General features: G+C 41.6%; 1 protein-coding gene across 1 annotated transcript in view; it reads right to left on the bottom strand.

Annotated features, from left to right (window-relative positions):
- The window catches only part of LOC137274351 (uncharacterized), a 42,191-nt gene that overhangs the window by 17,874 nt on the left and 11,410 nt on the right, over positions 1-12,907 (bottom strand). The gene's annotated exons all lie outside the window — the stretch shown is intronic.

The following is a 12,907-nucleotide window of genomic DNA, read 5'->3' as shown; positions in this document are numbered from 1 at the left end:
TGATCAACAGCATGAGCATCGATCTGCGCAGTTGAAGTAACTCCGGAATGAGGTTTACAAGAAATAGTACATGAACGGTGTGAACGATACAGTTATTGAAGATAACCAAAGTTCCAAATGTAACGTATTTGCGTTCGGGTGTGTGGGACTGCGGGTAAACAGCAAACCACCTTCCTGGAACCACCTAAAACAACTTAAGGACCCGGATTAGAAATGAACTTCAACAACCCATGATTGTCATAAAAGGAGACTGACCGGATCGGGTGATCAGGCTCGCTGACTTGGTTGACACATGTTGTATCCAATTTGCGTAGATCGATGCTCATGCTGTTGATCACCGGATTGTCTGGTCCAGACGGGATTATCTATAGACCATATAGCTGGAATATTGTTTAGTGAGGCGTAAAACTAAACTCACCCCCTGGAATAGCATCAGAGATGACTGGAAGTATATATAATAGTATAATTGTATCAAATGAGTTAGTAAAAATATTCAGTAGAAAGTAGTTGACAAGCAAAGTACTCATTCATTCTCATAGATGCTTGACTGCTGTGTCGCTTACATCCGTCCAGTGTTATCACATCTCGACCCCGACATTTTTCCTGGTCAGAAACAAAACCGCGCAGGTTTTATGGAAAAGAGATTCCGCCCCAGGAAACGACGGTCTGTTTTTATGTAACCCTATCTCAAATACAAAATACAATTTCGATTAAATAAGATATACGTGTTTTAATCAAGGAAGAGATGGAGGAGATATATTTTATGATGTGTGGCCTCCAGATCCGGAGATACAGAAAGGTTGATTGACTTGTCGATCAGTAAGCCCAAGTAATCACTTCCAGAACAGCTCTAATTGAACAATGGATGGCTGGATGATGCAGTGGCCGCATCACTGATGCGGAATGTAGAGTGATGAAACTGAGTGAGTGAGTTTAATTTTTCGCCCCTTTCAGCAATATTCCAGCAATTTCACTGCGTGGTACACCAGAAATGGTCTTCACACATTGTACCCATGTTGGGAATCGAACCGGGGAAAGGGGAGATATCTGAAGTGTACCTCTTCCTCGCCAAACCAGAATAGATACACAATGATGCTTGTTGTTACCGTGGGTTGATATATGTATTAATGGGTTAAAACAACCATAGGCCGTTTCGAGGTCAGTGTATTCAGTTGGGCATCAATATCCAACTGTGGGATAGTATCACAGTGGACAAACACAGGATTCCACAAAATGGAAGCAAGACAACCATTGTTTGTTGTAGTTGCTCTTTAACGCCGCATTCCCCTTTCAGGTATATCACGGCGGTCTGCAAATAATTAAGTCTGGAGCAAAACATCTAGTGATCAACTGCATGAGATTCTGTCTACACAACTGGGACACGAAGACATGTGTCAACCAGGTCAGCGAGCCTGACCACCCGATCCTGCTAGTCACCTCTTATAAGCGTGAGTTGATGAAGTCGTTCTAACCCGGATCTACTCGAGTCCAGACAACTATTTATTTTTAGATCACGTACATTGTGTACATGGATAGGTTGGTACAGCCCTATGACTGCAACCTATAAATTACACAATGCCTTTCGTGAAGTGGTCAGATGTAGTATGTCTTTAGGTGTGGAATCGAATCGAGGATGGGACTGCAAGAATAAAGGAAGTACTACAGCTCAGAATTTGTACTTTACTAAGTTACACAATTATGTTACATCTGACCACTGTCTAAAAAGCATATTAACGAGTCTATGCTGGGATGGCTAATCGAGGCTGGTGATTTGGACGAGGGCGTGTCTCCTATCGCAATGACGTGTTGCTCATGATCTCTATCACTGGTTGACTCGATTATTTGCAGACTACTGTCCCACAGCAGGACGATCGCTGAGTGTGACGTTACACAACAATCAAACAGTCGTCACCCGAAATCAGTGGGGATAATGATCCAGTTCCTTGAAGTTGCATCCTCCAAGGGAAGGTCAAGTTTAGAATGTTTTACGACTGAGCTAGAGCCCTACATACCGATCCTACAAGTTGCCGTAACATTGCTTCACATAACTCACGACCCATGAAGATCCTGGGTAGAAAAGATCTTCAGCAACCCATGCTTGCCACAAAAGGGGACTGTGCTTTTCGTCAGAGGCGACTAACGGGATCGGGTGGTGAGACAAGCTGATGCTCACGTTGTTAGTCACTGGATAGTTTGGTTCAAATTGGACATTTACAGACACACTCAGTCATATAGCTCACTACTGACGACGTGGTCAGACGGCTACTGAGAGATAATGACTATTAGTAAAAGACTTTTAGTGATGGTTTTGTTATGTTTCGTTGTGTAAGACTGGACTTGTTTAACTTCATAAACAGTTTTCTGCTTGGAATGTTATGGATAAACATTTACGTCGAACCTAATCCCGTTCCTCCAAGTGCTGTCAGTCTCTAATCTAGGTATAGAAACTGAAATATGTGCTTAGTTAAAAGCCGAGACATTGTGCCTGTGTAATTACGATCATTGATCCCCAATAGATGAACACGCGTATTTAACAAAATAAGAGTTGACACAATGTAAATGGATTAAATCAACTTGCTGCAATATTATTCGCCATAGCAAAATCACGCTTTAATTACAGCAAATACGTTTATAATTCAGTAGGACAACAACGTCAAATTAGTTAGACCCAGAGTTCGTAATACGCATGTGGAAAAAGATGTACAAGTGATCCAGACGAAACGACAGTACGTAATAATATGTAGTTCATAATACGCAGTTGGCCTAACATGTACAAGTGATCGAGACGAAACGACAGTACGCAATACCTATAGTTCGTAATACGCATGGGGAATAAAATGTACAAGTGATCCAGACGAAACGACAGTACGTAATAATATGTAGTTCATAATACGCAGTTGGCCTAACATGTACAAGTGATCGAGACGAAACGACAGTACGTAATAATATGTAGTTCATAATACGCAGTTGGCCTAACATGTACAAGTGATCGAGACGAAACGACAGTACGTAATACCTATAGTTCGTCATACGCAATTGGACTAACATGTACAAGTGATCGAGACGAAACGACAGTACGTAATACCTATAGTTCGTCATACGCAATTGGACTAACATGTACCAGTGATCGAGACGAAACGACAGTACGTAATACCTATAGTTCGTCATACGCAATTGGACTAACATGTACCAGTGATCGAGACGAAACGACAGTACGTAATACCTATAGTTCGTCATACGCAATTGGACTAACATGTACCAGTGATCGAGACAAAACGACAGTCCGTAATGCCCATGTGGAATTAAATGTACAAGTAATTGAAACAAAAGGACACTTCGTGAACACCAAAATTTGTAATACGCATTTGGACTAACATGTACAAGTGATCGAGACAAAACAACAGTTCGTAATAACTATAGTTCGTAATACGCATTTGGACTAACATGTACCAGTGATCGAGACAAAACGACAGTCCGTAATACCCATGTGGAATTAAATGTACAAGTAATTGAAACAAAAGGACACTTCGTGAACACCAAAATTTGTAATACGCATTTGGACTAACATGTACAAGTGATCGAGACAAAACAACAGTTCGTAATAACCATAGTTCGTAATACGCATTTGGACTAACATGTACCAGTGATCGAGACAAAACGACAGTCCGTAATACCCATGTGGAATTAAATGTACAAGTAATTGAAACAAAAGGACACTTCGTGAACACCAAAATTTGTAATACGCATTTGGACTAACATGTACAAGTGATCGAGACAAAACAACAGTTCGTAATAACCATAGTTCGTAATACGCATTTGGACTAACATGTACCAGTGATCAAGACAAAACAGCAGTTCGTAATAACCATAGTTCGTACTACGGTAAATGTATAAGTCATCAGGTCAAGAGTCGTTATAAGTGTGTTCGTTATAAACATGGTTAACCTGCAGTGGTAAATATCAACCAACACTGGAAAATAACACTCGACCCTTTACAAGTTAATCCACGCAAACCTCTGTTACCGACGAATACCTCTCCGTGTATTGACCGCTTGTTCTTTCAAGCCACCATAACGTTCCTTTTCGTATCTGTCTGAACAAGAGTCGGCGTTCATCAGTCACCTAGAACCGATCTACAAGCCGCGAGTCTTCACTGTTATACATACAACCACAGATCTCACGAAGAGTATTCCCCGCTGGATTAAGTTTGCTTTGTTTCTAGCAAAAAGCCCCTAAACCTCAAACTGAATTATGAAGAAAAATGTAACAAGCTGGAATTGCCGATAAGATCCATTAGGCCATAGTTACAAGCGACAGTTGGTAGTAACAGAGTTCTAACCTGCCCAAAGAATTAAACGCAACCAGAATCAATTTGCGCTGTTCGTGTTTTCACACATATTCTGACAATTTCAAAGTAAGGACCATCTGATGCAGTCAGACCACGTGGTAGTTATTTGGGCGGTAACGATTATGGGGGGTGACAAATGGAACCAAGGGGTAATGGATTTAACTGGAGTTTGAAAGCGCAACATCGTGCTTGTATTGAGGTATATATAGAAAGGGTCTGCAGTTTTCATGCATGACGATTTTGAACGAATTTGGCGTGACAGTTTAATTTGTGATGAACAGTCTTGGATGTGTCCGATTAATGTGAAATGGAGCAAGTCTTTGCGTGTGTGTTTACTTTTGAAAGTCTTGGGCTAGTCAGTTTAACACAAGACGAAGCATGCCTCGGGCATATGTGCTTAATGTGGGACGGAATGGGTGTTGGAAATAACAGATCAGTCTTAGAAGGAAGCCATTGGCATACCTGCTTAATGTGAGACGAAACGGGTCTTGGGTGAGTGCGGTTAATGTGAGGCGAAGTCTGTCTCGGAAATGATAGTTTAGGAAAAGCATGTCACTGGCCTATGTTATTAAGCAGAGACCAACCAGGCCTTGGGCCAGTGCGCTTAGTGTGAGACGAAGTACGTCTCGGAAATGAGCTAAGTGTTTGACGAAGCTGGTCATTACCGCATGTACTTAATATGAGGACACGCGTGCCGTTAGCGTGTGTGCTTCATATTAGATGAAGTAGGTCTCTGAAATGACAGTTAAGTGTTGGTCGAAGCATGTCATTGTTGTATCTACTTAATGCGAGCCAAAGCAGTTCTCGGAAACTACAAGTAAAAGTTGAACAAAGCAGGTAGTTGTCTTATCTTCTTAGTGTGGGATAGAAGAAGGTCTAGGACATGTGTTCTTAAAGACTAAGCAGGTCTTGGGCGTATGTGCTTAATGTGAGACGAAGCAGGTCTTGGGCGTATGTGCTTAATGTGAGACGAAGCAGGTCTTGGGCGTGTGGGCTTAGTGTAAGACAAAGCAGGCCTTGGACTTGTCATGACACGAGCCGATTGATATTGTCTTTACTCTTGTTAGGTACCAAGCCAGTTTCATCTCGGTAGGGACGATAGCGCCAGAAGATGAAGCCAATGGTTCTGATATATCATGACGATTAACATCAGTAGCATAGCTTTCTGCCATGCCTAAGCGGGGCACTTGTGTTTCGACGACTGTGCTCCTGGGCCTTCCATGCTATTTTAAAAATAGATACGCTTTCAGTTTAAAATGTGTTGATTCGTGTTGGTAAAACTACAGAAGTCAGAAGGATGTAAATGACCCACATCCTGTACAAAAGCCGGACATCTAGATAAGCTTTGAAGTCCTGTCAAATTACTACGGTGGTTTGATATTTGAATCCATGCTACAACAATATCGGTCGATGAGACGCTAGTCCATAACTCTTCCATAGAATAACGCACAGACAGACAGACAGACAGACAGACTTTTTGAGGTCAAGCAATAACTGGCCTCCAACCGTATTTACAGTTGATAGAAATCTTTGATATCGTTGAAAATAGATATATTTCATATCGCCTACCTAGAAACGAAACCTCTTAAGCACCACAGTAATCACATAGCTTAGTTGCTCATAGTTAATTGCTCTTAGTTACAAAAACTCCAACAACTAAACGAGTCTAGTTTTTAGCCGTTTTTAGCAATATTCCAGCAATATCACGGCGGGGGACACCAGAAATAGGCTTCGCACATTGTACCCATGTGAGGAATGGAACCTCGATCGTTGGTGGGGGGAGGGAACATCTTAAACATCAAATTCTAACTGCAGTGACTTTAAAGTCGTGACTTCGCCAGGCATGCGGTGATAGGTCAAGGGGTATCCACTGAGGTCAAGGGGTATCCACTGAGGTCAAGGGGTATCCACTGAGGTCAAGGGGTATCCACTGTAGTATCATATGTAAATGTCAGACCTATTTATTGAAATATTATGACTACTCTTGATCACTACTAAGTAGGAGAGGTGAATGTTCCAAATGTTTCAACCAATCAAGGTATTAAGTGAAAGGAATGCTGTTGCAACTAAATTTATATGGCAATTGCTGTATGAGGTTAACGTGTGTCAGTCCGGTCGTTGTAGTAGTAGTAGTGGTGATAGTGGTGGTAGTGGTTGTGGTGGTGATAGTGGAGGTGGTAGTGGTAGGAGAGAGGATAGGAGAAGAGAGATTAGCGCAGAAATAAGCTAAATTCGATTTTTTCCCAATGGCCAGAACGACTTATTTGGAACAGACCATGACTTTATGCAAATTACTGTGCGATGATATTGTATTAAAAAGGACACTTTTTAAATGTCCATTTTGGAATTAGACTTAGATTCATTATAAACGATAGCTGTTGAAAAATATAAAAAACATTCATACTGAAACTATTAAGGGTGTAGCTACCATTGAGTCTCACGATCACTATAAAAAGAAACAGGTAGGAGGGTTGGTCCCAAAGGCAAAACTAGGACGGATGAAGCAGACGATGGTTGGGGTCGGGCTAAGGGATGGAGATATGATATGATAATGCCATAGGGGAATTCAAATAGGGAAGTACACGACATGTCCAAACATATATAACTATACAGTGGAAGCTGTCAAAATCGGCACCTGTCCAATCCGGCAAGATGACAATACTGACATAAAATCTCAATCCCAACAGTGGCTTGTATATTTATCATCAGTTCTACAATCCAGCATATTGTCTAAACCGGGTTATTTCTTCAGACCAATGTGTGCGGATTTAGACAGCTTCCACCGTATGCAGTCCTGTCGATCTTCGGGTGTCACGCCATCTATATATTTTGGGAGATTCATTACATTGCTTTTCAATGGGTATGATATTCCTTTACATATTTTCACATAACCTTCATGAAAGAAAGTTACGTAAGATGTCGTTCAATGGAAAAAAAGAGCACAAAATTTCTTTGAGATGACCCCTTGCGCTAGTAGGACCATGTAGTATTGGTGGCGGTGGTGGCTGAAATGGTTTTGGTAGCGGTAGTACAATTCAGTAGTATACCTCACACTTTCTAGACAACTGCCTCTTTCAAGCAGTTGCCAGTACCTTCATGATTGCATTTAGATCTGTTTAAGGGTGTTCTGTGAGGGTAGAGAGGTATTGACATCAACCATCTGCACCCACGGAACACCAGAGGGCCCTCTGTCTCGTTTGTATGGGTGAATATCGACCTCTCATTCAACGAACTGTCAGTGTGACGATGTGAAGACACCATCGACGAAGGCCAGCGACCCGAGCGCTTCCACAAGAGCTCTGAATGCATGTCTGGGGCATGTAATTGCCATGAAAGTAACCGGTGCCTATTGATGAGAGGATTGTCCGGCTCAGCGGTCTCTGGCCTACATCCTAAAATGGTTAGCTCCATAAAGAACGGATCTTAACGCTGATAGTGATTAGGATAAGTTACAGTCAGCTCTCGAAACATGCACTTTCCTAATTTTCCTGAGTTCAAACGTTGCCCATCGTTCGTTCTCCTCGTGATAGGGGTTGTCAATATACGTTGGCCGATTTTATGGGATTTCCGCAAAGGCGGCTGGAAAAACTCTTACAAGACAGTTATGTGATAGGGTCAGACAGCAGGTGGATTGTTCGTTGAGGCTGGAAAAGTGGGTGAGTGAGTGTATGGTTTTTCGTCACGCCACATTCAGCAATATTCCGGGTATACATTTTGGTGTAGTTTGCGGATTTACCGAATCACTGCAGCATCGTAGGTGCAGCATTGATAAACGCAGTATTAACTGTGGTCATTATTCAGCAGTGAATTATTTATCGTAATGCTTACAGCATTTAACATTCTTGGAAAACCTGTCAGCAGAGAAATAAAAACTAATGGAAAACATGGGCTTCTGAAGACCAATTGTAACCCGGACCTGCACAGATCTACGTCACGTGGTATGTCTTGGCTACAATATGTGAAAATCAGGGATTCAAACGTACCAATGATCAGTGAATACCATGAAGACAAAGGGACACAACTCTATCCTAGCGCAAAATAGATGTAGCAGCATCATAAACAGTATTTCAAAGGACACGAAGCCTAAACCACAGTGACTTTTTTTATCTTAAGCTTACAATTTATTGAATATATTTTTGCCATCGTCAGTCTGATTCATTGACAAGGCTTGTTAAGTAGCTGCGTTTAGAGACCATAAACAATGCAGTTCACATTGTATCTGTCGAACCACGTCTATTTAGGCCAGGCGTCCATCCGACTAGTGATGGGTCTGTATTTAGCTGTGAGCCTCTCTTTACACGCTCAGTTCGGATGTGACAGTAATAGCAAGATGTAATCGCTGTGGGTATACAAAGATCTGACAATACAGTGAGGTGTAAATGTCAGTGAAACATGAGCCGTGCTCGAGATATGTGGTACAGATAGGCGTACCCTTCAAGTTAAGTGGTACACTGGTCCTAGATTTTCGAAGCTCTCTTAGCGTTAAGATAGTCGTAAGTGCCATTCATTAACTCACGACGTCTTAGCGCTAAGAGAGCTTCGAAAGTCTAGGTCCCGCCTATTACAACGACATAGCCGTCAAACCTCCATTGTAGTCATATAGCACTCCGGCTTAAACGAAGACACAGATAGCCGTCAAGCATTTAGTCTGTTTGCAGTGAAAACGTACCGATGAATTTCGCTTTGGGCAAAAAAGAAAATCAAATAAAGTGACATTTTTATTGAGTTTTATTAACCTTAGGGTAAAATTTGTGCAGCGAATGATCATACATTCGTTATTTTTTATTTGTATTACAAGGGGGTAAGCGCAATAGTTGGAACAGTGAGACAAATGCTCGCGCGGTTCCTGATTAGCGTTAACTCGGCAAACTCCACTTGTTCTCGCTGTTTCATTTAATTTGCACACGAGGTAAAATTATAAGAATTCGCAATCTTAATTTCACTTCTTTCGATTTACTTTCTGTGTTTAAAGTTAAATTCATCAGTACGATTATAGTACTCTACTACGAAGGCAAAGATAGATGTCCAGATCTCCTTGCCGTCACATAGTACTCTCATTATTTCTAAGGCACAGGTGTCCAGTTCCCCTTGTTTATGCAACATGTATGTTTATGCAACATAAACAAACATCGAGGGTACATCAACCGATGGGCGCGAGGGAGCAGTGAACAACGTACTTCTCTCATCGAACACCTCCATGTTAATTTGGAACTGTTTGAAGTATGGGTATCGGATCCTACACTTCAGCCAACCTGTGTGAATCAAACGATTCGAATCTTGCATCTCGTTGTTTTTCTCGCTGGTTTTGTCTTAATGAAGTCGCGGTGTAATTCCCCTTCTTAATTTTCACAGGGACTACATTTGAACGCCTTGTCAAAATTTAGTTATTGGCATCCGAGGCAAATATTTTCGAAGTCATCGCTAGATTTTGCAGACGACACAAGAAAAGCCATTCGTAACGTCTCGTCTCTTTCCGTGACCCTCGGCATCCGGCTTGCCGGAATGACACGAGTAGTTACGAATGAAGAAAAGCAGATTTAGAGTTATCTCTCTTCCATCGATTTGCATTCGCAAAACATAGGTAATTTCCATTTCCGTGCATCATGCATGATTCAATGTTATTCGAGGTAAAGGGCTACTACCACGAAATACCGAATGAGCTGCCATTGGCAGCGGAGTAATTGACATATGCCTCACTTGTAAGTGCCGCACACTGAAAATAATAGAACGCTTAGCCAATCAGAAAACGACATTAATGTGTGAGGTAAAGGACTTTGGAGCATTTATAATTAAACGTTTACCCGTAAGAAGCATGCCACTTATATTTGGACTTAATGCTACAGCACAGAGCTCTGATTGTTCTACACATCAGCAGTAATTTTCGCAACATCATAACATTTTCAAAGTGACCTCATTGTACACCCAGCACGACCGCAAAAACATCAATGGCTGTAAAACTATTTTCACAACATCAGATCTTTGCTGCCAAAAATATAGGTTAACTACCTATACCGAGGTGCTGATACTCTTATATTCATGTATTGTTATACGCAATTCAGGTATGGGTTACTTTCATTTAGAAGGAAATCACTATCCTGTTCAGGGCATCCTCAAGTGTTTCAAGTAATTAAGACCCTTGAAAATCCGGGTTAGAACTGGTCTTCAACCCATGATTGTAAGGAGCGACTAACATGATCGGAGGGTCATGCTGGTGGACTTAGTTGACATATGTTGTCGTATCCCATTAACGTAGATGCTGTTGAACACTGGTCTGAACACTGGTCTGAACACTGGTCTGAACACTGGTCTGAACACTGGTCTGAACGCTGATCTGAACACTGGTCTGAACACTGGTCTGAACACTGGTCCAGACTCGATTATTTACAGACTACTGATATATACCTGCAATACCGCTGAATGCGGCGTAAAACAAAATTCTCACGACATACGACACTGATTCCGACACGTCCATATGTACCCTTGAGGACACGGTCATCAAACATATCCTGGGTAGGGGGCTGTCATAAATACCTATCTCAGGTTGGTTATCTGGTGCTGGTTCTTGCTTTGTCATGCAGTCCGTTTCAAGCAGTTGTATTTATGATGGAAAACAAGAGTTCATCGTGACTGTCAAATGCTTAAACTACAACAACTGATCTATCATCGCCACGAGCAATAGGTCTGAATAAAGAAGTGTGTCAAGGCTGGATTGTAACCTGTTATTCTTATGATCGATACCAGCGTGATGTTGCATGGACGAAAGTGTTGGACACGTCAATGGACATATTAATAATCTTCTTTATCGCGATATACGAGTCATAACTCCCAACACGGGGCGATGGGGTAGCTTTGTGGTTAAAGCTTTCACTCGTCACGTTTGAGTCCGGGTTCGATTTCCCACATGGGTACAGCAGTGTCCCCTGCCTTGATACTTGCAGGAATATTGCTAAAATCGGCGTACAACTGAACTTACTCATTGGTTCAGCACAGGACAATGCTACTAGTAGTAATGGGTTCGTTACACATAATTATGACAGCGACAGTGTTGGCGTTTTCCGTACAAAAATGTGAGCTATCTCGGAACCACGCTTAACTTGACACGAAGGCCAAGTGTTTTAAGGCATCAACGAGACTATAATTAATCAATGCCACAATTTAATCACATTTTATGTGATAAGATCTGAATTTATTAAATGTCTCTTGACAGCGGTGTGGCAGGGTATTGATTTTTTGTCGTACCGCTATTATCGCCGCTAACAGAGTTTTCAGATACATGCGACGAAACACGGCACTTCCTGGTTGCATCAAAAGGTGTTCATTGTTATTGATCAGTGCCTTCGCAAGCCGTTAATGTCCAATTTGTCATCGCATACTCGAATTACGTCCTTAATTTCTCATTTATGCAATGGATTGCTATGGACAAGGCAATTAGATATTCTGTCTGGCTGTCTGCAGTTCGTACTGCAAATGTACGGATATCTCAAAGTTAGATCCAATCTGATTCCCTTCTTTAAATGACCTTTACGGGTAAGTTTTGATGCTGACATAATCTGCTGAGTTTGTCGTCATCGTCATCGTCATCATCGCCATCGTCGTCCGCCGCTGTCACATTGCTGGAATATCTCCGTCGTCGTAATGTTATATTTGCTTATCTTAACCTTAGCCACCATACTACATTACCAATCATCATCTTGACTACATCTCTGAATGTCCATCAAGTCAATATAGGTTTAGCATCATGTCCGTTCTTTCTGTATCCAGTCCGGTTTGAACTGATCATTCTTATCGTAAGAGGCGATTGGTGGGATCGGGTGATCAGGCTCGCTGACCTGTCCACACAAATCATTGTATCCCAATTTCGTAGATCGATGCTTATGATGTTGATCACTGGATTGTCTGGTCTAGATTCGATTATCTACATAAGCCGCAGTGTGGCTGGAATATTGCTGAGTGCGCCATTAAACAACAAGCAAACAGTCCTTACCCTATCATGGTCGGCATGAATCATGCAGAGTCTCCCATGTTCAGTTTATATTTGCCTGTATGCCATATGCCTGTATTTCAGACAGACGTACGCCAAGTATATGCTAAGCATACATAACAAGCGATGCACAAAGAGACAACGACATAAACACCAGCTACAACTACAATATTGATGAGAAGTAATATGTCAATAGAGCATTTGGCGACATTAACCAGCTTCCGCATTATGTTGCACGGAAACTGATGGACCATTGACCTGAATTCCATTCTAATATCTAACATTAACTGATAAGAATTATATTATTTATGGAAATCACGCTCTCTCTTGTCTACGATTGCCGTTTCCTAGTCACAATATAGTAATCATTTTTCGGTGCTAGCATGCTGGACACCTACATTACAATGAAATCACAATTTGTTTCAATTGCAATTTACATACATGAATGCAGTTTTCACACAAAAGTCAAATAAAACACGCGTTCAAGCAGAGCCATTGTTGCACGTATATACGCGTAAACACGACATGTAAAACCATGGCTACGTGCAAAAACGACATGTAAAACTAGTGCTGCATGT

The sequence above is a fragment of the Haliotis asinina genome, chromosome 2, assembly GCF_037392515.1.
Source record: "Haliotis asinina isolate JCU_RB_2024 chromosome 2, JCU_Hal_asi_v2, whole genome shotgun sequence".
Lineage (NCBI taxonomy): Eukaryota > Metazoa > Mollusca > Gastropoda > Lepetellida > Haliotidae > Haliotis > Haliotis asinina.
The sequence above is the reverse complement of the archived record's forward strand: the minus strand, read 5'-3'. Positions and strand labels throughout refer to the sequence as shown.